General features: G+C 41.9%; 1 pseudogene; it reads right to left on the reverse strand.

The window, feature by feature from the left end:
* Positions 1–3173: 3173 nt before the first annotated feature.
* Positions 3174–25251, reverse strand: part of LOC147629831 (fatty acyl-CoA reductase 2, chloroplastic-like) — a 37009-nt pseudogene continuing 14931 nt past the window's right edge.

The raw sequence follows: 25251 nt of genomic DNA on the forward strand, positions 1-25251 counted from the left end.
GAAAGAATGCGAGAGTGGCCAAGGCTGCTACCATATGCTTTGTGGGCTGACCGTACAACTCATAGCTCAGTGACAAGATACATGCCTGCAGAATTAATGTATGGTTAGAAGCCAGTAATGCCAGTTGAAGAAGTAGTTCCAACTTGGAATGTATTACCCTGGGTGGAAGGATTGAACAGGGAAGACCTCCTTGTATTGCGAATAAGGCAGCTGGAGAGGAGGCTTGAAGATGTAGAGCTTGCTAAAGCTCGTTTGAAAGATGCAAGGTTGAAAAATAAAGAAAGATTTGATAGAAGACACAGACTCCGGCCAAAACCTATTGAAGAAGGTGATTGGGTCCTAATGTATGATAGTAGCCTTGACAACCAGTTCACTGTTCAAAGAAAGTTTGCAAAAAGATGGTTTGGCCCTTACATTGTCAAGCATGTGCATGGAAATGCCACGTATACCCTGTGTGAGCTTGATGGAACAGAGATAAAGAATCTTGTAGCAGGCAAAAGGATCAAGATGTTTAAAAGAAGGCATGACAGTGATCCTTTTGATTCACAGGAGACTCAGGATGAGAGGCTTGATAGTGATAGCATGGATATGGCTGAAGAGGAAGAGGATGATCTCCCTGATAATGTAGAAGATGAAGACGACATCCAGATATATGTGGATCTTGATGATGATTTGGCACATACCAGAGGATGTGCAGGTTTAGAGGGGGTGGATGTCGTGCCATGGCATGTCTATGGTGTGAAACCATGCATATGAGGCCATTAAATGCAATTCCAGATGCATGGGATTAAGTGCCATGACTTGAGTCATTATATGATGCCTAAGTACATATGTTCATATTGTAAATGAGGTTTGGAATGCCATGATTTCTGTTCTTACTCGGAATGAGCAGAACAAGGAGGCTCTGGTTGGGTTTGTATGATGAGATGCACTGTTGGAGGCTAGGGGTTGGCCTGGGCATTAATAAGGCAATGATGAAGCTAATGGAGGGAAAGGTCTTGGGTGGTGGCTTTCATTTCCAACACCCAGAATTAAGAACAAGGCTGGGGTGTGGATGGGTGGTTATCAACACCAAGGATCTCCATCATGATTAAGGTTGGGAGAGACTAGAGAGGGCGGCTACTGCTTAGCTAACTGTGAGCTTTTGAGAGAGAAGGCAAGGGAAGAATCAAGAGAGCAAGAGCCCGTTCAAGAGCCCATTTGCCCATCATGCTAGCTAGCTTGGCTTTCAAGAGGAAATGGCAGAACAAGTGCAGGGCCGAGGGGAGACCATGTGATAAACCCAACATTGTTATAGGGGCTAATGTCCAGGTGTGCTGGGAGAAATTTGCTTGGTACTTTGAGGTAGAGCTCAAGGACGTGAGGCTGAGAGATGGATACTATGTGATGGATCCTGAGAAGGCAGTCCAGCTAGTGAATGAGAACACCATCTGTGTGTGCACGATTCTAGGTTCCACATACAATGGGGAGTTTGAAGATGTGAAGCGTTTGAATGATCTGCTTGAGAAAAAGCACAAGGAAACAGGATGGGACACTCCAATTCATGTGGATGCGTGCCAATGGTGGCACTCTCTCTCAAGGATAAGAGCGAACACGATGAGTATGAGATTGCAGACAACCTTCGCAGGTATGGATGGATTGTGCCTGCCTACACTATGGCTCCGGCGGATACACAGCATGTGAGTCTACTGAGGGTGGTGATCAGAGAGGACTACAGCTGCACCTTAGCACAACGCCTAGTGAACGACATCAACAGAGTGCTAGAGTACTTGGATGCTCGGCCCCCCAAGCTGATTGAGTCTGTGTGGTGGCAGCTACCTTAGAAAAGGAACAACCAAGCTCAAGCCAAGCTTTCATCCATGGCGGGTACCACAAAGTAGCGATAGCACAGCCACCGAATCGGGCAGCATAACCAGGGGCAGCAGCACAGACGCAAGGTGACAGCTTGCGTGGCATGCGAAAGAGTTTTAAAAAAAAAAGAAAATTTCCTAATATTAAGCAGGAAATAAGGAGGCGTAGTATTTCAAACTGGGAAATATCAAAATTTTAGCTGCAAAAGGTGAAGGAGCCCGATTCTCTTGCGGGAAAGGGAAAATAACCAGGCAAACGGCGCATACAAAAATATATATATGCAGAAACGTGTAAAAATCAGAACCAGAGAGCAAATCGACCAGAGATTCTGAAACTGTGAGGAGTGCTACTGTTTAGGGCATCCTGGGATTAGAATTAAAGAAGAAATAAAGCTCTATCCAACGTCATGTTCTTCAAAAAATCTCATAGTATTCAAGGGAAATGATGTCAAAAGCTCTACGAATGGTGATTCTGGTGCAGGGAAGCAGCCGTATGGGAATAGCGAAATCCATAAATTCGTTTCTTTTTTTTACTTTGAGATAAGTGATTTTTTTTAACTTAGGATTTCAAAAATCGTATAGTCTAAGATCCCTTTAAGGTTTTTGAGAACGAGAAGGTTTTGGGAAAACGTTTTTTATGGTTTTTGAGAATCTTGGAATAAGAAAGCATCAAAATACAAAGAGATTCCTGGGATTTGGATTTTATTTTTCTACTCAGTTGGATTTTGGAATGCTAGACATGGAATTTCCTAAAATCACATGAATATGTTGTACATATGCCATATGCCATCTTTTGCTTTGTGAGTTCTTGGATTCTGAAAGCAGGTTTTTATGAGATCAAGAGTCATCTTGAAATGGTGGAGTCAGCAATATATGAAATATGTGATGTGAATGGTCACATGTATATGGAAATCTTTTGTAGATTGTGTTATGCCTACATGTGATATGTATGAGGCACTTGGATAAAGGGTCAGGAGATTTATGCTTGGAACTGGTTGTGCTCTTGACACATAATTTATGTGCAATCATCAAGCCGAATTTGGGGAATGATTGAATTGAATTGGCACATGTATATGTCATCAAAAATGGAGATGTCTTATGCTCCTTGAAGAGTTATGTGTTTGTGTTTCCTTGCTGGGATTTTGGAAGCTACTCTCACAGCCAGAAGTCTCGCACTTGCCCAGTGATACCGTCCACATCACGACAGCGTACATGCACCTGTGCATGTGCACGTGCACATGGCCGCTGTGTGTGTGGAGCATTACAATCTCAAGATAGGGTAAAATATATTTTAACTAAAGTTCTTTAAAAGCTTTTCCACACTCACCTTCTAGAATAAAAGGTGTAAGGTTGGTAAAGGTTTAGCAAGGTAAGACGCTTGCTGTTTCACTTTGAGACTCAACTGACTGTATCTCTTTACGGATTTTGCATTTGATCTCGGCTGAAGTGTTTCCTCTAAAATAAATCGTCAAGAAATCATGGGGAAAAAAATATGTATCTAGTCATGTATTTCTTTATTTTTAACAATGGAGAACTCATACCTTGACATTTAAGAATCTAGAGATGGCATCCATGAAGCTGTCCATGTCTTGAAATAGATGGAATTTTTTGATTCTCACAGGGTATCCCTCACTGTCTATATAAAAGGGTGCTCTTTAAAATGCTCAAATAACATCCTAGTAAGTTGAGAGAATACACGAGGTTTCATAACAGATGAGGCCACTTGATAGACTTCTAAGCCAGGTTTACATGCATGCTTTACCATGGCAGCTAGCATTGCATTAACTACCATGTCCACTGGCACCTGTTCCATAAAGACACTTAAATATTGTCTAACATAAACATACTTGTATACATTATCATGGGAATGGAGAAAATTGAATGGAATAGATTAAATATTTATCTGACCTATGCTTTTGTGTAATAGTGATACTTGCCATGCAATACTCTATGACTTAGGCTTGTTATAAAACACAATCCCCACTGCTTATTACTAGTTGAACACACATGACTTTCCATCCATTCTTGGTGGGAAACCCAATATGAGGGTGTGGCCATGTCATATAATAAGCATTACACATCGGTTAAGTTAATATACACCATTATTTGACTTAATTATGATTGAATTATTTAAAACAAATCCTTCACTCTTACTAACCACATCTAGAATGCTCTTTGGATCAATAAGAAATCTAGGGAGTTGGCCTTTCCCATAGGAAATTATGATTGGATCCATCATCCTTGCATTAAAAAAATGATATAGACATGCCAAAAAGAAAATTAAATTGATAAGCCATATCTAGTTTCAATAAGATAAAATACAAAACCCTCTTGTTGAGTATAATTAAACAATGTTGATGAAACATATATACCTATTTCCTTCCATCCACCCTAGAAAGGGGTCCTTGAAGGAGCTTTTCACTACACTTGGTCTAACAATAACCACCGATAATTGGTCTCTCATGCTATCAATCAACATTTCTCCCATAGCTTTAGTGAAAACATAAGTGTCTTGCCAACCAAATAGCTTTACCCTAGAACATGTACAGTAATGAGAAATATAAGTCTCTCTCTCTCTCTCTCTCTCTCTCTCACACAGACACACACACACACACACACACACACACATGCACACACACACACACAAACACATACACATACACATACACATACACATATACATAAATGCACATGCATATGCACACACAGACACACACATGCACACACACATAGATGCACATGCACATGCACACCCACCCACAAACACACACACACACACACACACACACACACACACAAAATATATTCTTTTGTAAATAATTGTTTTATGTTTTTTTTCCAAAAATAGGCATTTCTCGCACATCAAATTCAGATTTCAACCTTCAAGACTTTGTATTTCAATATTAGATAGATTGCTATCATTAAATGGCGGCTTAGTTTTGATTGGTCATACCTTTTTTTAACCGAATTTAGATATTGAAATTTATATTAGATAGATTGCTATCATTAAATGATGACTTAATTTTGATTGGTCATACCTTTTTTTGATCAAATTTAGATATTGAAATTTATATGTACTCGATAAATGGATAAAAGGAAAGGTTGTGCTTGATTTTTAATGTTCATTAAAATGCTGTTCTATAAACAAAGTCAATCATGTGTTACTACATCCTATTTGCATGATGTACACCAACCATTATTTGATGCTCAATATTCGAACACCAAGTTTGTCATGAGTAAAAAAAGGTGTTGATACTCTTACCTCTCCATACCCAGCTCCTTCATGGTTTGTAGAAGGAACTTTTCCCTGTGATGATCATTTACTAGTGTGAAGGGCAAGTGCATATCATCTGTTTGGGTCTTATTCAAGGCATCACTCATTTTTCTTTGGATAAGGTTGAGCTCGTTTTCCACATTGATATCTGATGTCACGCTTTCATCTTTCTCTAGAGTTTCATTAGCAATGCTGCACCCTATTTCGAAAGTTTTTTTGTGAACAAGTCCTTTCCTTTCCCCATTGACAAAAGCTAGAGGCCCATTTAAAGAAAAGGCTTGTGAGCGCAATCTACTAAAAATACAAAAGCTTTATGAATCGTCAAAGATGTACATTATTGCATAAGACTTTAATAAAAGATGCGACTTTCACCTGTAGATACGTGCATAAGAAGTTGAAGACAGGGCAACTTTTGGCAAACTCCACAATCCTTTGTGGTCCTTTAGTGTTTAGGTTTAGTGCATGATCATACCTACACAGATTGGTAATGTTTTACTTAGTTAATTATGAAATCCAAATTTATATACAAGAGTTAACCTTTTTTAAATACTCAAGTGCTTAAATATCAAGCAAATAAACACATGGGAGCTAAGTTCATTCTAATATCTAATGAGGTTTACATGTCGTGCATCAACAAACTCCTTTGGTTTTAAGAAATCTCCCTTGATATTAGTGGTCCCTAGCATGCAGGCGAGATCTCCCCCCGAATTTATGCATGTTACTGTTAGGATTAAATGTGTATACCTTTCGTCGAAAGTTGTAGTGGCAGTTGAGTTGACGATAATATCAACCTCGCGTCCATGGTGTGGCGATCAATGCCTAGATTGTCCATGCTGATATCACCCACAACAGGACTGAGCTTCTCTTCCGTGAACTCTTCGTACGACTCGCCATGGAGCCCTTGGAAGCGACTTGAAGAGATGGTTTTTTTGGGGAGCTTGAGGAGGACCTAGGTGTTGTCGAGGTTGCACGGGCCTTTGTGGTGGATAAATGTCACCTAGGATCCTTCTTGGATATGGGAAATTATACATTCCATGCCCTCTCTCATTGCAATTGTAACAAATATATTCTTGTGCTTGCCTTCTTTGTGCTCGACCTTCCCTAGGTAGCTGTGTCCTAGGTGCTTGGATTAGGTTTAGGGTGAGTTGGTCCAGCTGCTCAGTTAGCTTTTGGAGAAGATCTTAGTGTTTAGTGCCTCCCACTTGTGTAGATGGTGCTCTAAGGTAGAGGTGGATCTTGAGACTGACTCTCCCCCATCTTCCCTATTTCTCTTTCTATCTTAAACTTTTGGTTTTGATACCTCAGTTTGTGATCTTTACCCCTTGCTACCTCCACTGTAATCTCAAAAGTTGGAGGGAACTTTGACTCTAATTATTAACTGTTTCGTTCTCTGGATTTGATCCTGAGCGTTTTGGAATTGAGTGCAGTTCTGGTTGAGAAAATACTAAGGGTGCAACCGGATGTAGGCCATCTATTCCTTCTGATGAGAGCTAACGACATCCACTCTGCGAGAGGCAGGTTGAAGAAGGAGCCCCAACTTCTTCAACAACGACAACCATCCTCTCAACAACTAGCTGACATTCCACCTCTACCACAAGGAGAAGAGAGGACAGTGAATGTGTTAGAGCTTGGAGACTTGCTTGAAGCAGAAGAAATGATAGAAGAGATGGATGCCCTGCCAATTAAAAGGGCAAGAGCTCAAGAAGAGGCCAAAGATGAATAATCAAATACCAAGGGGAGGGGAAGCGAGGGCCCTGAAGGAACAAGCAAGAAAGTTCAGAGACCAAAAAGGAAGATCAATATGGAGGACTTTGTACTAGGTAAAGGTTCCGAGCCCTATAATCTTATCTCTGATGTGATCACTCAACATGCCAACATCACATGGCCACAACTCTTACAAATAGCACCTAATCTGAGAAGGCAATGGTCAAAGATAGTTAGCACTAGAAGAAAACAGACAAAATCAGTCAAGTTAATTAAAGCTAATCATGATGAAGATGTTGTTCCTCTAGCGGATGCTTGGATTAAGGGATATAAATTTCCTAAGGTATATGTGGATGGGGGTACCCAAATGTGTGTCATGATAGAGAAAACCATGCATAGGTTAGGGCTAGAAGTCAATGCTCTATCTCCCTATAAAGCTAAACTAGCCAATAATGTATGCATCAACAAGTGCCTGGGAGTCATCAAGGGTGTAAAGGTAATTGTTTGTGGTGTTGAGGTAGAGGTAGACGTGTATGTGATCACATTAAAAGGGGGGGGGGCTATCCCATTATTTTAGGTAAGCCTTGGCTCATAGCTATTGGGGCAGACCAAAAATGGGGGGCAGGTCTACTAGTTCTCAAGCCAGAGAGAGAGAATGGTGCCAATAGGAGAAATATCACCTATGACATGAAAAAAGGAAGGAAAGCGGACCTAAGGTATGGAACTAGCTTGGATGAAGAAATCTCGTATGATTACTCAGAAACAGAGTCAAGATCAAGTACTAGTGAGGTCTATGGAGGTGATGGGACTCATCTTTCAAAGGAAGAAGGCCGACACAACAAAGGGAGACCAAGAAAAGGATGGTGATTCTCTATAGGTTGAGGACAAGAAAATAAAGAAGATGCTAGCAAAGGATTTGACACCAGAGGAGGAAGCGACTTACATCACCATGTTAAAGAAGTACACCAACCTCTTCATCATCGACTACACCCAGATAAAAGGAGTGGAAATCATAAAACATCATATAGGACTAAAGCCTAATGCTAATTTTGTGGCTCAAAAATTAAGAAGGTTAGGAGTGGTCCAAAGGGAGGCTTTACTAATGGAGGTAAAGAGGCTCTTGAAAGAAGGTTTTATTTACCCAGTGGAAAACTCAGAGTGGGTCTCCCCTGTAGCTGTTACCCCTAAGAAGAATGGAAAATGGAGGATTTGTGTAGATTACAAGCCCTTAAATGCTACCACAAAGAGGGACCACTTTACCCTCCCATTCCAAGATGAAATCTTGAATGAAGTAGCAAGCCATGAAAGGTGCACAGTATGTGATGGTTACTCTAGCTCTTCCAAATCAGGATAGCAGAGGAGGATCAATGCAAAACCACCTTCACCACTCCATGGGGATGCTTTGCTTACAAAGTAATACCTTTTGGCCTCACAAATGCACCTCCCACCTTCCAGAGATTCATGAATTATGTTTTTCATCCCTTCTTTGGGACCTCTATTAGGGTCTACATGAATGATTTCTACATATGTAATAGCAAGGAATTGCATTTCCAAAGAGTCAAAGAAGGGTTACAAAGGTTGTACCAACTGGGTGGACAATTGAATCCTGACAAGTGCCACATAGCTCAAAGTGAAGTGAAACTTTTGGGAAGACACATCATCTCAACAATAGGAATTGATGCGGATTCAACCAAGATTGAGGATCTTTTAGCTCTACCTTCACCCAAAAATGCAAGGGAGTTGGTCACATTCATTCAAAAAACTAGGTACATGTCTTGTTTCATCCATCTTCTCTCATAAATTATTTCACCATTACAGAAGTTAGCACATAAAGGCACCTTCACTTGGTATGAGGAGTGTGAAATTCAGTTTCAATAAATAAATACGGTTCTTAGTTCATTGTCAACCCTAATGCCACAAGTATGGAATGAAGTGTTCTATATTTCTCCAAGTGTGGGGACCGAGGCTATTGGGGCAATCTTGATGCAAAAGGACCCAAAGAGCTCCTACATGAGGCCAATCTATTTTTCTAGTAGTATTATGACACAGGCAGAGAAAGGCTACAAATAAGTAGAACAAATGGTTCCAGCCCTCATATTTGCAGTAAGAAAGTTTAGGTCTTATCTCTTGCCGAAGCAGTTTATATTTTAACAATGGAGCAGACATTTCCATATGTTGTACAACACTTGACCACTTCCCCAATGACAGTGAAATGGATTTTGGAGCTTCAAGAGTATGACTACACTTTTATAGTGGAGGATAGCACTAGGGCAAGTTTGGCAGACATTCTCACCTATAGGTCCCATGAAAAGAAGATCACCATCAAGCGCAACAGTGAGGAGACAAAGCCCACAATTCAAGATGATCTAGAAGGTGCCTTCTAGATCATCTTTATGAATTCTGATGGAGCCTATAGGAGACAAAGTGATCAAGCAGTAGGTGGAGTCATCATCTACAACCACAAGGTGACGAGGTCACTAGACAAGGTAAAACTCTTCTTGGGATGATCCATTCCAATAATGAAGTAGAATATCCCACTCTACAGTTTGGGTTGGATTGGTGCCTGTAGCATGGTATTAAGAGGTTGATTGTCAAGGGAGATGCCATGTTAGTGGTAAAGAAGCTACAAGGAGTTTGGTCTTGCAAAAATGCTAATCTATTTACATGGGTCAAGCAAATTAAAAGTTTGATGCAAAAATTTGAAGCTATACAAGTGCATCATGCATCTAGGATGAAAAATAAGGAAGTAGATGCTTTAGCCAATGACCAATTTGTGGTGGTATTCGGAGCAATCAAATTTCAACAAACCAAAATTCTAGGGACAAGAGGAGCTTCAAGACAAAACCTATTTCCTCCTCCAAACATGTGAGTGTCTCAAGCACTTATCCAAGGTTCAAAAACTTAGGCTGGCATAAAGGAAAAGATTTAATTCATAGGGGAGGACCTTTACCATAAAGGAAAAGATTTAATCTTGAAAAGCATGCCATACTCCAAAGAGAGTTCAAATTTTAAAATCTTTCCATGATGAGGTATGTGGGGGTCACTTTGCCCAAGAGATCACCTGCAGCAAAAAAATACTTCAAGCAGGATTTGTGTGGCCTAGTTTGCATAGGGATGTCCAACATTGGTGTAAAGCTTGCAATGCATGTTAGATGGCAGGGAACAAGAGTCTAACTTATGAGCCTAGGACCCCAATATTCTCTTTTGGCCCATTTGAAAAATGGGGAGTTGATGCCATTGGGCCTCTTCCAAGGACTCAATTAGGAAAGGAGTACATCATTGTGGCAGTAGACTACATGACAAGATGGGTAGAGGCAACAAGCACAAGTAGAATCACGGCCAAAGATGTGGGTAAGTTCATATTTGATCACATATGTAGTAGATTTGGTACCCCGCTTGAAATACTATCAGATCGAGAGGTCATGGATTCCAAGGAGAACTCTTACAGGATTTACTTAGAAGATTAAACATCAACCAATATAGGCACTCTAGCCCATACTATTCACCATGTAATGGCTTGGTGGGGAAGGTCAATGGAATGATATGTAAGATGATCACAAAGAACCCGCCAAAAGATTGGGACAAGCACTTAACTGCAGCTTTATGGGCCTACATGACATCTTTTAAAGCCTCCACCCAATTCGCCCCTTTTCACCTGGTCTATGGACAAGAAGCCCTTCTACCCATCGAGGTAGAACTAGCCAGCTTGAGATTGATGGTGGATAGCATGATAGAGCCAAGGGACAGATTGAACCAGAGGCTTCTAGACTTCCAAAGGCTAGAGTTGGATAGAGAGAAAGCCATGGATTACTACATAGCACAAGCCAACAGGAAGAGGGACAAACTTAAGCAAAAACTCTAGGACAAGTGGTTGAAGGAGGGCATGTTGGTCCTTAGGTATGATAGTAGATTGGACAATAGACATGATGCAAAGGTTCAACAGAGATGGGAGGGCCCCTTTATCATCAAGAATAGATTTCATAATGGTAGCTACCGACAGAAGATCTCTCAGGAAAGATGCACAAAACTAGGGTCAATGGCTGGCGGCTAAAACCCTATTTTCAGAGGATAGAGCAAATAGTAGAGGAGGAGGATAAATCTACTCACTTCATCAATCTTCAGGAAAAGCAGGAAGTCCATTACAAAGATCAAGGAGATTTTGCCTCCTCTCTCACCGCACTTTTCAGCCAACCATTGGGCTAGAGGTATAAAAGCCTCTAGCTATGGGAGAGGGCTAAGTATGAGACAGGGTAAATTGAAATCCCCCATGCATTAATTTTTTCTCATAGGGCTTGGGAAAAATGCACAAAATCTTGGCCCCCATCTCCCTTCTACCTTTTCAAAATCCCTTAGGTAATATATCTATAACTACACTATAAGTATGCATATTTCTACCACCTACTATTTGCCATATTTTCTCTCTCATCTTTATATATATACTTGCACAAGTAAATAAACCCTTAGTCTATTTCCTCATATATATTTATGCCTAAGATATCTTCCTAAAAGTCGTCTCACTAGTCTTAGGTCCACACTAGGCCTACCTTTTGAAACAAATGAGGATGTGCACTTTGCTACAAGGATACAAGGCTCCAAAAGAGATATTCAACGGTGGTCTCCACTTCATTAACAATTTCCAACCTTCCATTTATGGAATAAGGCATGCAAAGTCTACCTTCCCTTTTTTGTAATAAAGAAACAAAATACCAAAGCTTGGTATTATCTCAAGATTTTCTTTTGTGGAGAAACCCACCACTTCTAGAAACATCCATGAGGATTCACTAAGCCTCTACACACCATCTACATATCCTTGGAGAGGCTCATTTTGGAGAATTACTTGGAGATATCTTAGCTCATGTAACCCCAACTCACCTTGGATATCCAAAGTATCTCCATCTATCAAAATATCCTCATCTATCCAAATATCCTGCCACATGTCAGGCTAAGAGGACACCAAACCTTGTAATATCTCATGATATGAAATATCTTTGTACTTTTGTAGGCCTATAAAAAGGGTCATAGTCTTGGCACCAACACAAGCAAAATAGAGATCCATCCATAGGAGCCATTATCCTTTATCTGTATCCATCATCCTTAGGCTATCACTCTACTCATCCTCTCCATCCTCAAGCCTTGTAATCCTTATGCTTGTATCCCTACTTTTCATATCAATAAGATTGTATTGTGGGCTTTTTCCTATCATCAAGTGCATATTCTCTCTCTCCCCCTCTCCCCCTCTCCTCCTCTCTCTCTCATTCAATAGAATATTTGTATCCCATGCTTAAAGTTTTTCTTTGGGTAGAGCCTTAATGTTCCCCGTGCATGTGAAGTAAGGAGGATCAAGGTAAGGTGTGGGCTGGCCCCTACTCTCTTCTCCACTAGGCTTGGCGTGTCACTAAGAGGGTTGAGGAGGAGCTCCCCTAAGAGTGCGGTCCAAGGCCTTGAGTGTTTTGGTGTGAGTCTTGAGAGAGTTTTCCTTTGGAGCCTTTTCCATCACCTTGCCTCCCTCCTTCTTGTGTTTTGTGAGCTCGAGATCTAGGAGAGTGTTAGATGCCACCCCTCTAGAATCCTCCCTTAGTGCCTACCTTGGAATCTAAAGCTAGAGGATAGAAGGTGTAGTACGCGGATAGACCTTTTGCCACTTATGAAACATTACATGAAGCATTTTTTTAGAGGTATCGTACCAGCAAGACATCTTTGAAGGTGATTGGGAAGCTTTGATAAGCATTGCTCTATCGAATGATTAGTCAGATTACCGGTGGAGGATTATGCAACCAAATTCTGCACTCTCCGCGGACGAATGTGGCCAATCGGCACTCTAATGAAGTTACCGGTGGATAGTTCATACATGGCTTACAGCTAAAGCTACGTCAAGCATTGGCTTTGATAGATTTGGCCAATATTGCATTTGATAAATTGATCAAGGCAACAGTCTGTTCTGAACGAGCACTAATGGTGGATATACATACCAAGGAGAGATAAAGAAATAAGAAGAAAGCATAGGAGTCACAATCCGCATTGTTCATGATGATGACAGTGGGGCAGATTCCACGTCTGATGAGGATTTGGAGGATTTCTCAGGAAATGATGAGAAGCACAAGCACTGGAGGAGCCAAAAAGTCTGCAAGACAGTCAAGGAATGACTGATAACAGCTTTGGCCAAAGTAACCGGAGGAAGTCTGGGGTCATTTAGTTGTGGAAACCAGCCCAAAGTTTGGTGTGAAAAATGTTCCAAGCCTAGACATTTGAAGGAGAACTGAACTAGAACTCATTATTATTCTATTTGTAATCTGACTAATCATTCAATAGAGCAATGCTACTACAATAATCACTCTAGACACCAGCCTCCGAACTACATGAATTCTTAAACACAAAATGCGATACATATCCAAACTGTTATGCCTTAACTGATAGTACCAATGCAGCTAGTGGCGGTGGTGGCTGCTATCACTCCATCTCCGCATAGACCATTTGGCCGTGATAGGGAAAATATGCCATCAGAAGGTACCAATTCTTTTACTGTTGACGCGACAGGGGCATTGTAAGACTGAATGTCCTATCTAGATCAAACATCAGCAGGAGCTACAACCTCCATATCCAGTAATGGATAATAGGGCCAAGTTGGCAGCGAATATGGTACTCATTACACTAGATTTCAATAGTGAACAAGAAAATGACCCAACTGTCTTGGTGGTGACACGGTCCCACAAGCAACAATGGTTCACAGAACTAGGGGAAGTTTCTCACCTGAAGGTCAAATTGCTTGCATGGCAGAACCAACAATAGATACGAGCAAATGGTAGTAGGGGATGCCCAGGAAAGAGGTCTGATCCTGTGCAGCTTGATTAGTGCTCCGACAACGATGATTGTAGTGGAAAAACAACTAGGAGAAAACTGACAAATCGAGAAACTTCAGCAGTAGCTAGAAAACAAAGTCTGCCAAACTATGGCTAGGCAAAGGCATAGTCGGTGGAGCTATTCAATAAGGGTCAAAGTCAGACAAAAGGCAATAAACCATCACAATGTGGTGTATGGGAAGATTTGAAACAAATGAAAATTAATATAACACTAGACTGGCTCTGTTGATCCTAGTATCAAACTATTTAAAGGAGCTCCTAAGTAAGATGGTGGATCCAATGGTACAAACATATAAGGTGAATGCATAACAAAAAACTGTTGTAATTGTGGTTGAACCAGATTAGGACACAACAGTTCCTGAAGTACGAATTACAATAATTAAGTCATGAGACAAATCGAGGACAAATCCCTCACGTTCTACCTGGATGGTGGGTCAAAGGTAAATATCATTTTAGATACTGTGCACAAGGATTTGGAGTTAGAAGCCGCCCCTTTCTCAGTCTAGATGGCAGATCAAGGATTTGGAGTTAGAAGCCGCCCCTTTCTCAGTCTAGATGTGTTAAGTCATTGGGGATGATTCCAAGAGTACAAATTCAAATCGCTGGATGTGACTATTTCCCGATATTTGTGGTTATGAAGATGGGGGAAATTACTCATGCCTACTCCATGTATCTGGGTCAACCATGGTTACAACAAGGAAAAATAAAGCATAATTGGGCTACTAACTAGATCACCGTGCGAGGAAAAGCAACAAGAAGATCAGAGTTGCGTAGAGTAGTTTCAGATCACAAGGTCACTAAGGCAACCAAACCACTTTATGCCAAAGGCTTAAATTGCTACCACACCTCCAAGAGGGAACTCAATGCATTCACCTAAGGAAAGAGCAACAGAACACAACTGTTGTAGGGCACTACCAATGCTTCAAACTTGAGTCCCTTAAGGCCTCCAAATGCACTTGAGAAGCTCCAATCCTCCAAGCTCCACCTCCACACTGTCACCGTAGAGTCACTCGCACCATCGCATAAGGCAATCACTCTCTCTCACTCTTCAACAAAACATGCAACATACAAGTATCAAAGAGGCACAAGTGCTAGAATTCTCTCTCTCAAGACACAAACAAGAGCTCTCAATAGCACAAAGGGGGATTGTGTCCATTTATTATAGGAAAATGCCTTATATACAATTGGCTGCCAAGCAGCGGGATTCACATGTTTGTTATAACTTCCCCATCTTCATGCCAGCTACATTTATAGACATAGGGAAAAAAGAAAGCATATGTTGAATTGGATATAGGCATGGCGCCGTATCTCGGACCCAGCACTAGTGGCCAGTGTTTGATTCTTAAAATTGCTCGTGGTCCTGATCGTGTTGAGATATCGAGCTCATCCAGTGAGGCGGTGGACATTGATGACCAGCCTGGGGGATAGGCCCCACACTTACACCACTGGCATGGTTGGTGAGATCTTGGGTAATATGCGGCCAGTGGGATGACAGGCTGTGTGACAGCCATTCTAGAGACTGGCATAGTTATAGCGCCAGCTCATTTAGTTGGGTTCACACTATAGAGAACCTGTGTATGTATTGGTTGAGTACCTTTCATATTATGTGTACCCTTATCTTGTATATGGTGTGTTGAGTGTTGAGTGAAGAAGAAGAAGATTTTCAGCCTTTCACATTGTGTGTTCTCTATTAGGGTTGTGTGAGTTTGTGTGTGTGCTTGCAAGAGCTCAAGCTCTCTTCCCCCCTGCATCTTTTCATGGTATCAGAGCCTGGTTTGTGCTAAGGGCTGAGCAGCAAGCAAGAGAACCACAGGAAGTGGTACGAGGGTAAGAGCTTCAACTACTCTTCCCTATTTGTGTTGGTGACTACACCCTTGTCGGGAGCTCTACGGGAGGCACCGGCAAATGATCTCTGATTGAGGAGCTTTCTTCGTGGGAGTAAAGCTATAGGGCAACTATATTGTCCTATCGGACCGAATTTTCGGGGCCGAAAACGCGTTTCGGGTGCGTCTGGACCTCTGTTTTTCAGAAAGCAAGCGATTTCGAGCACCGCGGGGAGTAAGTCATTGATTCTCTGCAAAACTCTGTTTTAAGAACTGCAGGAAGATAGATTGACTGTGCAGACACTGTGGGTGCTGCAAAGAGGTCAACAGTTGCCATTGGGTGTATGTATGCACATTGAAGTTACTGGTTGTGACATTTGAGAGTACTACAGTACCGCTGCAGAAAATACAGCAGTTTATGCAGGACAAACCAGAGAGTTGTTTCTGGTAAAATTGTGTGTTTACCAAGATGTCAAATGATGGGATAACTCAGATTGTGGCTGAGAAGCTTGATAAGAATAACTTCCACAAATGGAGGTTTAGGTTGACGAATTTCTTGATGGGAAAGGGCTATTGGGACTACATAGAAGGTGAGCATGAAGAGGCACCGGAGATACCAACTGCTGCAGATGTGAAAGAGTTTAAAGACTGGAACCAGGGAGCCAGGAAAGTTATGTATTGGCTCTCCATTAGTATACATGACACCATGATTGGGCATATTCAGGATGCCAAGTCCCCCAAGGAGGCGTGGGACAGCTTGGCTAAACTCTATGAAACAAATACCGAGGCACGCAAGATACAGTTGAAGAATGAACTTCATACTATGGAGAAAAAGAGCATGTCTGTGAATAACTATGCGTTGAAGATAAAGGGTATTGTGGAATCCCTTGCATCTATTGGTGTGTCAGTAGATGATGACGATAAGGTGGAGGTCTGTCTACGTGGTCTCGGGCCACAATACAAGGTGTTCAAGACGTCTATTCAAACTCGGGAAAACATTCCCAACTTTACAAATTTGGTGTCTATGCTGATTATAGAAGAGAAGAGCTTCGGTGAAGACCAACAGTCTTCACAAAACAAAAACAGTTCAGAGCAACAGGCCTTCTACACAAGTTGGACGCGGTCAAGGAGGTGGCCGAACAGGTAATCAGAATTATGGACAGCAGCAGCAGCAACAACAGTCCCAGAATACACAACAACAACAACAACAACACGCAGGTGGAAGAGGCAAATTCAGAGGTAGGGGGAGTCAAAGAGGCCGTGAAAATTGGCAAAGGCAGTATAATGATGCATGTAAATGCTTTTATTGTGGTAAGCCTAGACATGTGCAGGCAGAATGTTATAAGAAGCAGGCTGACATGCAAAATGGAAAAGTGCAGCAAAACAACTATGCATCCTCAAGCAGAAATAATGAGGATAATGAAAGATTGTTTGTTATGTAGCATGTCGTGAATGCCATGTCTGAAAATGTTGAAGCAACACAAAAAGATGATGTGTGGTATGTGGATTCAGGTGCTTCGAACCACATGACAAGTCATGGGGAGTGGTTCAAGGAGATGAAAAACCCGGAAAGACCAGGTTTTGTGCAACAAGGGATGACACTGCTCATCCAATTGCCCATGTTGGAGATGTGCCATTGTCTATGAAGGATGGCAAAGTGAAGTACCTTACAGATGTACTTCACGTTCCGAACATAACAAAGAATCTGGTTTCAGTTGGCCAGATGATTGAGCAGGGTTTGCAGGTTCGGTTTAACCCTGATGGGTGTTATGTTGAAGATTTTAAAGACAAGTGTAGGTTGGTTGCAAAAGGCAACAGAGTGGGCAGAATGTTTACGTTGAATGTAGACATGCCTGAAATGAGTGCTGCAATGTTTTGCAAATGGTTCAGGAATTGTTGCAGACACAGACATTTGGCATAAAAGGATTGGATATGTGAATGTGCAGAGATTGAAGTCTATGCAGACTAAAGGAATTGTGACAGGGCTGCCAAAATTTAAAGTGGAAGGTATGCAGAAAATATGTGAAGCATGCCAATTTGGGAAGAAAACAAAGCATGTGTTTCCACGTAACAGATATGTGAGCAGAAATGCACTAGATATTGTGCATTCAGATGTATGGGGTCCTACGAAGACCATATCTATGGGAGGCTGCAGGTATTATGTGATGATGACCACACAAGGAAAGTGTGGGTATATTTCATGAAGGAGAAGAGTGAGGTGTTCACTCACTTTCAGAATTTCAGAGTTTTGGTTGAAAAGCAAACAGGGAAATATGTAAAGTGCCTAAGGTCAGATGGAGGGGAAGAGTACTTCTCCAATGAGTTCTCTGAATTTTTGAAGAAGAATGGTATTCGGAGAAAGTTTACATGCAGATACACTCCGCAGCAAAATGGAGTTGCTGAGCGGAAAAACAGGCACATTGCTGAGATTGCGCGAGCATTGATGGAGGAGAAAAATATGCCACATAGCTATTGGGCTGAGGCTATTTCTATAGCAATATACATCATGAACAGGACTCCAACTACAGCCATACATGATGTAACTCCAGAGGAGAGGTTTACTGGCAGAAAACTTGATTTGTCTCATCTGAAAGTTTTTGGATGCATTGCATATGTGCATGTGCCAGATGAGCTGAGAACTAAGCTGGATCCACAAGCTAAAAAATGTGTGTTTATTGGATATTCCCTTGAGCAAAAGGGATACAGGTGTTATAACCGTGCTACACGTGAGTTGAGGGTAAGCAGGGATGTTGTCTTTGATGAGATGAGCAACTGGTATACTGCTGAAAAAGAAGCTGTTGGGGCTGATGTGAGTGGAAGTGTGGTTGCACAGAATGCAGGTCAGCAATCACAGTCCTTGAGTGGACCAGGAGAGTCCTCATCTAGTGGGTCTATTGATAGACCATGGAGTGGCAGGCTGTGTCATAATACCAGTCCTGCAAATGTGATTAGTACATCATGTAAAGGAAAAGAGAAATTGGTTGAGCCCCTTGGTATGCCTGACATTTCTGCAGGGCATTCTCATGTTGATGGAGAGTCTAGTGGTTCAGATATGAGCCTTGATGAGGAGCTTGGGATCCCAACTATGAGAACACTTGGTGTAAAGAAGGCTATGGAAGCCATGAATGAAAAGCTGCAAAGATCTGGGAGAGTGAAAAACCTTGTGCAGAGGTTTACCTATGATGGTTATGTGGCACATCACTATGCATATATGGCAAAGGTTGTGTAGGTTGTAGAGCCCATATGCATTGATGAGGCTGTTGGAAATGTGTGTTGGGAGAAAGCTATGGATGAGGAGATGAATGCACTATATGGAAATGAGACTTGGGATTTAGTGCAATTGCCTGAAGGCAAGAAAGCCATTGGATGCAAGTGGGTGTACAAAGTAAAACATAACAGTGATGGAAGCATAAACAGGTATAAGGCTAGGTTGGTAGCCAAAGGATATGCGCAGACATATGGCATTGATTATGAGGAAACTTTCAGCCCAGTTGCCAAGATGGCAACAGTGAGAGTTGTGATAGCAGTGGCTGCGTCAAAGCAATGGTCTTTACATCAAATGGATGTAAAGAATGCATTCTTGCATGGGGATTTGCAAGAAGAGGTGTATATGTTGCAGCCACCTGGTTATGAGGATGTGAGTCACCCCGAGCATGTTTGCAGGTTGAAGAAAGCCTTGTATGGCTTAAAACAAGCACCAAGAGCATGGTCTGACAAGATTTCTGAATATCTTGTCACTATTGGCTTTCATGTAGCCAATGCAGATTTCTCGTTGTATGTGAGACATGGTGATAGAGGGGTTGTGCTTGTTGTCATCTATGTAGATGACTTGATCATTACGGGGGACCATGATGCAGAGATCTTTGATGTAAAGATCTTGCTTAGACAGAAGTTCGAGATGAAGGATCTGGGGGAGCTCAGATATTTCTTGGTCATTGAGGTGATTAGGTCACCACATGGTATTGGATTACTGCAGAGACAGTATGGGTTGGACATGTTGTCCAAGTATGGTATGACAGGCTGTAAGCCTATTTCCGTGCCATTGGATCAGAATGGCAAGTTGAGTGCAGATTCAGGAGATATCTTGGAGGATCCTACTATGTATAGGCGCATAGTAGGAAGCTTGATCTACATGACGATCACCAGACCAGATTTGAGCTATGCTGTTGGGTTGGTGAGTCAGTTTATGCAGGTTGTTCCATGGAAACCGCATTTGGATGCATTGAGATGCATACTGAGGTATGTGAGGTCTACTTTGCATTGTGGATTATTCTATGATACTGGAACAGAGATAAGTGTACATGGGTACACAGATGCTGATTGGGCTGGTAGTATCTCAGATAGAAGATCTACCAGTGGATTCATGTTTTCTTTGGGTGGTGCTGCTGTGACTTGGAGCAGCAAGAAGCAGCCTACGGTTGCTCTATCTAGTATAGAGGCCGAGTTCAAGGGAGCTGCTATGGCAGCATGTGAGGTAGCTTGGTTGAGAAAGCTACTTGTTGCAGATTTGGGTCTATCAGTGGGTGGATAGACAAGTTGTCATTTTCTATGACAACATTAGCAGTATACTTTGGCCAGGAACCCAGTTTTTCATGCTCGCACGAAGCATATAGAGGTCCATTACCATTTCGTCAGAGAGAAGGTCTTGGCAGGAGACCTTGACCTTGTTTATGTCAGCACAAAGGATCAGGTAGCTGACATCTTCCCCAAAGCATTGGGTACAGAGAAGCTCCGCAGATTCAGAGCTTCGCTTGGTGTACATGAGATGGAATTGAGCTCGAGGGGGAGTGTTGAGATATCGAGCTCATCCAGTGAGGCGGTGGACACTCATGACCCGCCTGGGGGATAGGCCCCACACTTACACCACTGGCATGGTTGGTGAGATCTTGGGTGATATGCGGCCAGTGGGATGACATGCTGTGTGACAGCCTTTCTAGAGACTTGCATAGTTATAGCGCCAGCTCATTTAGTTGGGTTCACACTATAGAGAACCCGTGTATGTATTGGTTGAGTACCTTTCATATTATGTGTACTCTTATCTTGTATATGGTGTGTTGAGTGAAGAAGAAGAAGATTTTCAGCCTCTCATATTATGTGTACTCTTATCTTGTATATGGTGTGTTGAGTGAAGAAGAAGAAGATTTTCAGCCTCTCACCTTGTGTGTTCTCTATTAGGGTTGTGTGAGTTTGTGTGTGTGCTTTGCAAGAGCTCAAGCTCTCTTCCCCCCTGCATCTTTTCAAATTGATCAACCCAAGGAACGGTATGATGGGTATGATGTTGAGCAGCTATAACATGAATCAAGGTCCCTCTGACAGAGGCATGATGTTATATTATCGTCACTGAAGATGTCTTCCAAGATATATGCATGTCACATTCAAAGACATGGTCGACACTGGGTTCTGGAGATCACACTCGACGGCATTCAGAAGAACCCTAAAAAAGCTTCAATCATGTAACTTCTACCATCACGAGTTCGCCAACCAAGTATTTTGACCTCGGTAAAAGGTTTTGATTGAGGACAAAATCTATATCAGCTATAGGGGGGGATATTAATCCCATTTTGGATTAACAAATATGCTCCTCCATTTGAGGACATTAATAAGTGTCATGCAAAGGCACTATAAAAGTTATACATTATGAGATATTGGCCACCCAAGGCCTTAGTTAAGTAAGTTTTGGGTGCCCAAGTGTGAATAAGGGTGAAATTCCAAAGGAGTCCATCTCCTCTTTAGTGGTATGTACAAGGGATCAACTCGTTAAGTTGGTGGCGCACATATATTCATGGCTATATTCTCGGATTACGAGGAACTCCTTTCTCTAGTCTAGCTGTATGCCAAAATCTTCTAGCTTGGGGTGTGCATCATCTGTGATAATTGTTGTGTACCCCCCTCTTGTGTGTGGACTAGGTGAGCCTTCCTCCACCTATGGAAGCAATAACTGATCATAAATGTCACCATTTTGATTTTCGACAGGTCAGCCAATTGTGGATTTGCTAACTTGGTGTGCCTTGCCACGTTAGACCATAAGGTGCCCTCTCTAGCCAAAGGTAGCAATTCTTCTAATTTCGGGCGAGGTGCTCAGAGAGGGTATAGTATATAATGTTGCTTTGTTGGAGTGAAATCTGTTGAGATTCAAGCTCGATGTCAGTGTGAGCCAGCTATGCTATGTGCTGGCAGATTAGGTAGGAACATGTGTGAGACATAAATGACCGCGTGTCGAGCTGGTCATAGTGTGTGGACATTAGCTAGGGTTAGTAGAGTGTGGACACAACTCATTGTGTGTTGTGTGGATTATGGATTAGGGCATTATGCTTTGTGTGAGAGTGGACATGGCTTCTCTCTATGGTTAGGGTTTGCAATATAAATTAGGGTTTTCTCCTGTGTGTATGTGTCTCCTCCCCCTCTACCGTTCTTTCAACATGGTATCAGAGCCTTGTGCTGTTTATTAGGGTTTATGAGTGAGTGAAGAGAAGAGGGAGAAGAAGCTGTGAAGAGAAGCTGTGAAGCTTGCCATTGGAGCTGTGAAGCTTGGAGCACACCAAATACTATCAAATATCAGAGCTTGGCCTACCGGGTAAGGTCCTCTAAACATCCTTGAGCGGATTGCACGTGAAACAGGCAAAAGCAAAGCAAAATAGAGCAAATCAAAGCAAAGCAAAATTCTGGTTTTTGAAGCTTTCCATTAAAGCTTGAAAGCATTGATGTATGGTGGAAATACGTGTGATTCTGGCAAGACATATGTATTTCACAAAGAGGAATGTAATGGCAACCCATATGCAAGCCTTGAAAAAATTTTGGAGCAATTTGAATGCATTTCAAAGTGTGAAAATCTCTGGTTTTTGAGCTCTCACAAAACAGTGAAAAAGAAGCCCACAATTGAAGCATTTGGAGTGTGATTTTGGCTAAAATCTAACCATTGGTGGATTGCACATATACCTAGGAGTGTTGGGGACTTGAATACCTCATCAAACAACATTATAATCACTCCCAAATCCCCTAATTGCAGGCGGCGCAGCTCAGACAGTGAAAACAGGGCAGTTTTCTGGTTTTTTGACTACGAGGAGATTAAATTCTCATTGGGTGCTTGATATCTTCCACAACTTCTTTAGAAATTGGATACTTTACACTTTGGAGAAGAGGGCTATGTGATTTTTGTGGTCAATGATGCCTAATTGAGCTGGGAATGAGCTGATTAAAACAGGCTGTCCACTGGTTGCAGAGAAACAGAGCATTTTTTTAATTGAGCAATTAATCCTTGGTGTTTTACAATTGGACAAATTCCTCTTACATGGAGTTGATGGACACTAATGCTAAGCTAATGAATGCCTGGTTTCTCAATTTGGACAAATATTGAAGGAATTAAAGCAAATTTTCTACTGGTTTTTCTGGTTTTTCTGGTTTTTCCAAAAACAGAGAAAGGGGTTTTCAAAAATTGATATGTACACATGTCAGATGGTGTTGATACTCAACATTGAGGTTCATTAGGTTTCAATGCAAGTTTCCCATACTTGATTGCACCATTACATTGTGATTTGGAGCCTTGGAAGGCGTGTCAATTCAGGGTATCCCGCACTGAGTGAGTCAGTTCATCTCGGATGATTACAGGTTGATTTTCTACATCAAATTTGGAGTTTGTTGGCTAACTTGGAGTATTTGGAACATTCATTGGAGTGTGGTTGAGCTAAGGAAGGCTCATTTACAGATTTGAAGTGTGCGGAAGGTGTATGCATTGAGCAAACATGTCGGACAATCCAGTTCAGATTGTTGGTGAAAAGCTGGATAGGAAGAACTTCCAGGCATGGAAGTACAGGATAAAGAGTTTCTTGAAAGGGAAAGGATTTTGGAATCTCATTACAGGTGCTGAGCCAGAGCCAGAGCTACCTTGACAACCTACACAGCAGTAGCTTATTGCTCATAAGCAATGGTCAGAGAGAGCATTCAAAGTGCTGCATTATTTGTCTATATGTATATCTGATGCTATGCTCATACACATTCAGGATGCTGAGAATCCCAAAGATGCATGGGATACTTTGGTCAAGATATTTGATACAGATACGAGTGCTCGCAAGTCTCAATTGCGACAGCAATGTCAAAAGGAATAAAAGGAGCATACATGATTATGTGCAAGAAATCAAGAAGTTTGCAGATGCATTGGCCACAATAAATGCCCCCATGCCTGATGATGATTTGGTGGATATTACCTTGCGTGGTCTTGGCAAGGAATACAAATCTTTTGATACATCTATCTCAGTGAGGAGTACAGGTCTACCCAACTTCGATGAGTTGGTTTCACTCTTGTTAGTTGAGGAAATCAAGCTCAGTGATTCATTTTTGGATGCATCTACTAGCCATGATGATGGCAGAAATCAGGCTTTCTACTCACAGAGAGGCTTTAGAGGCAAGGGGAGTTTGCATCACATGGACGTGGTGGTAATGGTCGTGGATGGCAGGACAGGCCTCCACAACAGAATTTTCAGCCTTCATATGGTGCTCGAGGTGGTCGTGGATATGCACCTCAGCGAGGCAAAGGTACCCCCCGCCGTGGTCGAGGACGTTGGTGGCAAGGCCAACAAAATTCTATGCAAGATGTGGAATGCCATTATTGTGGCAAATATGGTCATATGGCGAGAGATTGTTTCCGCAAACAGAATGATTTGAGAGGGGGAAGAGCACAACGTGGTGGTCATTATGGTGGAAACTATGCACAACATGGTGGTAACTATGCATCAAGTAGTAATGATGGAACTGCAAATCATTTGTTTGCCGTGAAGCATGTTGTGGGTTCTATGACAACAAATGCTGAGAATGATGATACATGGTATATGGACTCAGGAGCATCAAACCATATGACATGTCATGGTGAATGGTTTGAGCATATGAAGCCTATGGAAGTGAAAGGCTATGTGGAAACAGGTGATGATACCCAGCATGTCATTACACATGTTGGAAGTGTACCATTGGTCATGCACAATGGTCAGACAAAGTCTATGTCAGATGTGCTGTATGTGCCTTCGATCACTAAAAGCTTGGCCTCAGTTGGTCAAATGGTTGAACAGGGATTACAAGTTCATTTCAACGAGCATGGATGCTTCGTTGAAGATTTCAAACATGGATGTAGAGTGATTGCTAAAGGCAAGAAAGAAGGAAGATTGTTTAAGCTGGATGCTGGAATTCCTGAGCTAAAATCAGCCATGTTCTCAAAGAGCAGGAATGTGGTACAGGACATTGATATGTGGCACAAGAGGATTGGCCATGTCAATATACAGAGATTAAAGAACATGCAAACAAGAGGCATTGTCAATGGATTGCCTAGGTTCAAATATGATGGACATATGCATGTTTGTGAAGCCTGTCAGTTTGGGAAGCAGGCAAGGTTGAGGTTTCCTAGAGAAGGAAATATGAGTACAGGCCACTTGAGATCGTGCGCAGTGATGTATGGGGTCCTGCACAAAACCCATCTATCAAAGGCAGTTTATACTATGTTACATTCATAGATGATTTCAGTAGGATGACATGGATATACTTTCTGAAAGAGAAGAGTGAAGTGTTGGAAAAGTTCATGGATTTCAAAGCTTTTGCAGAAAAGCAATATGGCTGTTGGATTAAATGTCTGAGGATAGATGGAGGTGGTGAATACACCTCAAAGGCTTTTGAGCATTTCTTGAGGAAGCATGGTATAAGAAGACAATTGACTTGCAGGTATACACCTCAGCAGAATGGTGTGGCGCTGAGAGAAAGAATAG

This window comes from Cibotium barometz, chromosome 17, assembly GCF_041138505.1.
Source record: "Cibotium barometz isolate CiBa-2024 chromosome 17, ASM4113850v1, whole genome shotgun sequence".
NCBI lineage: Eukaryota > Viridiplantae > Streptophyta > Polypodiopsida > Cyatheales > Cibotiaceae > Cibotium > Cibotium barometz.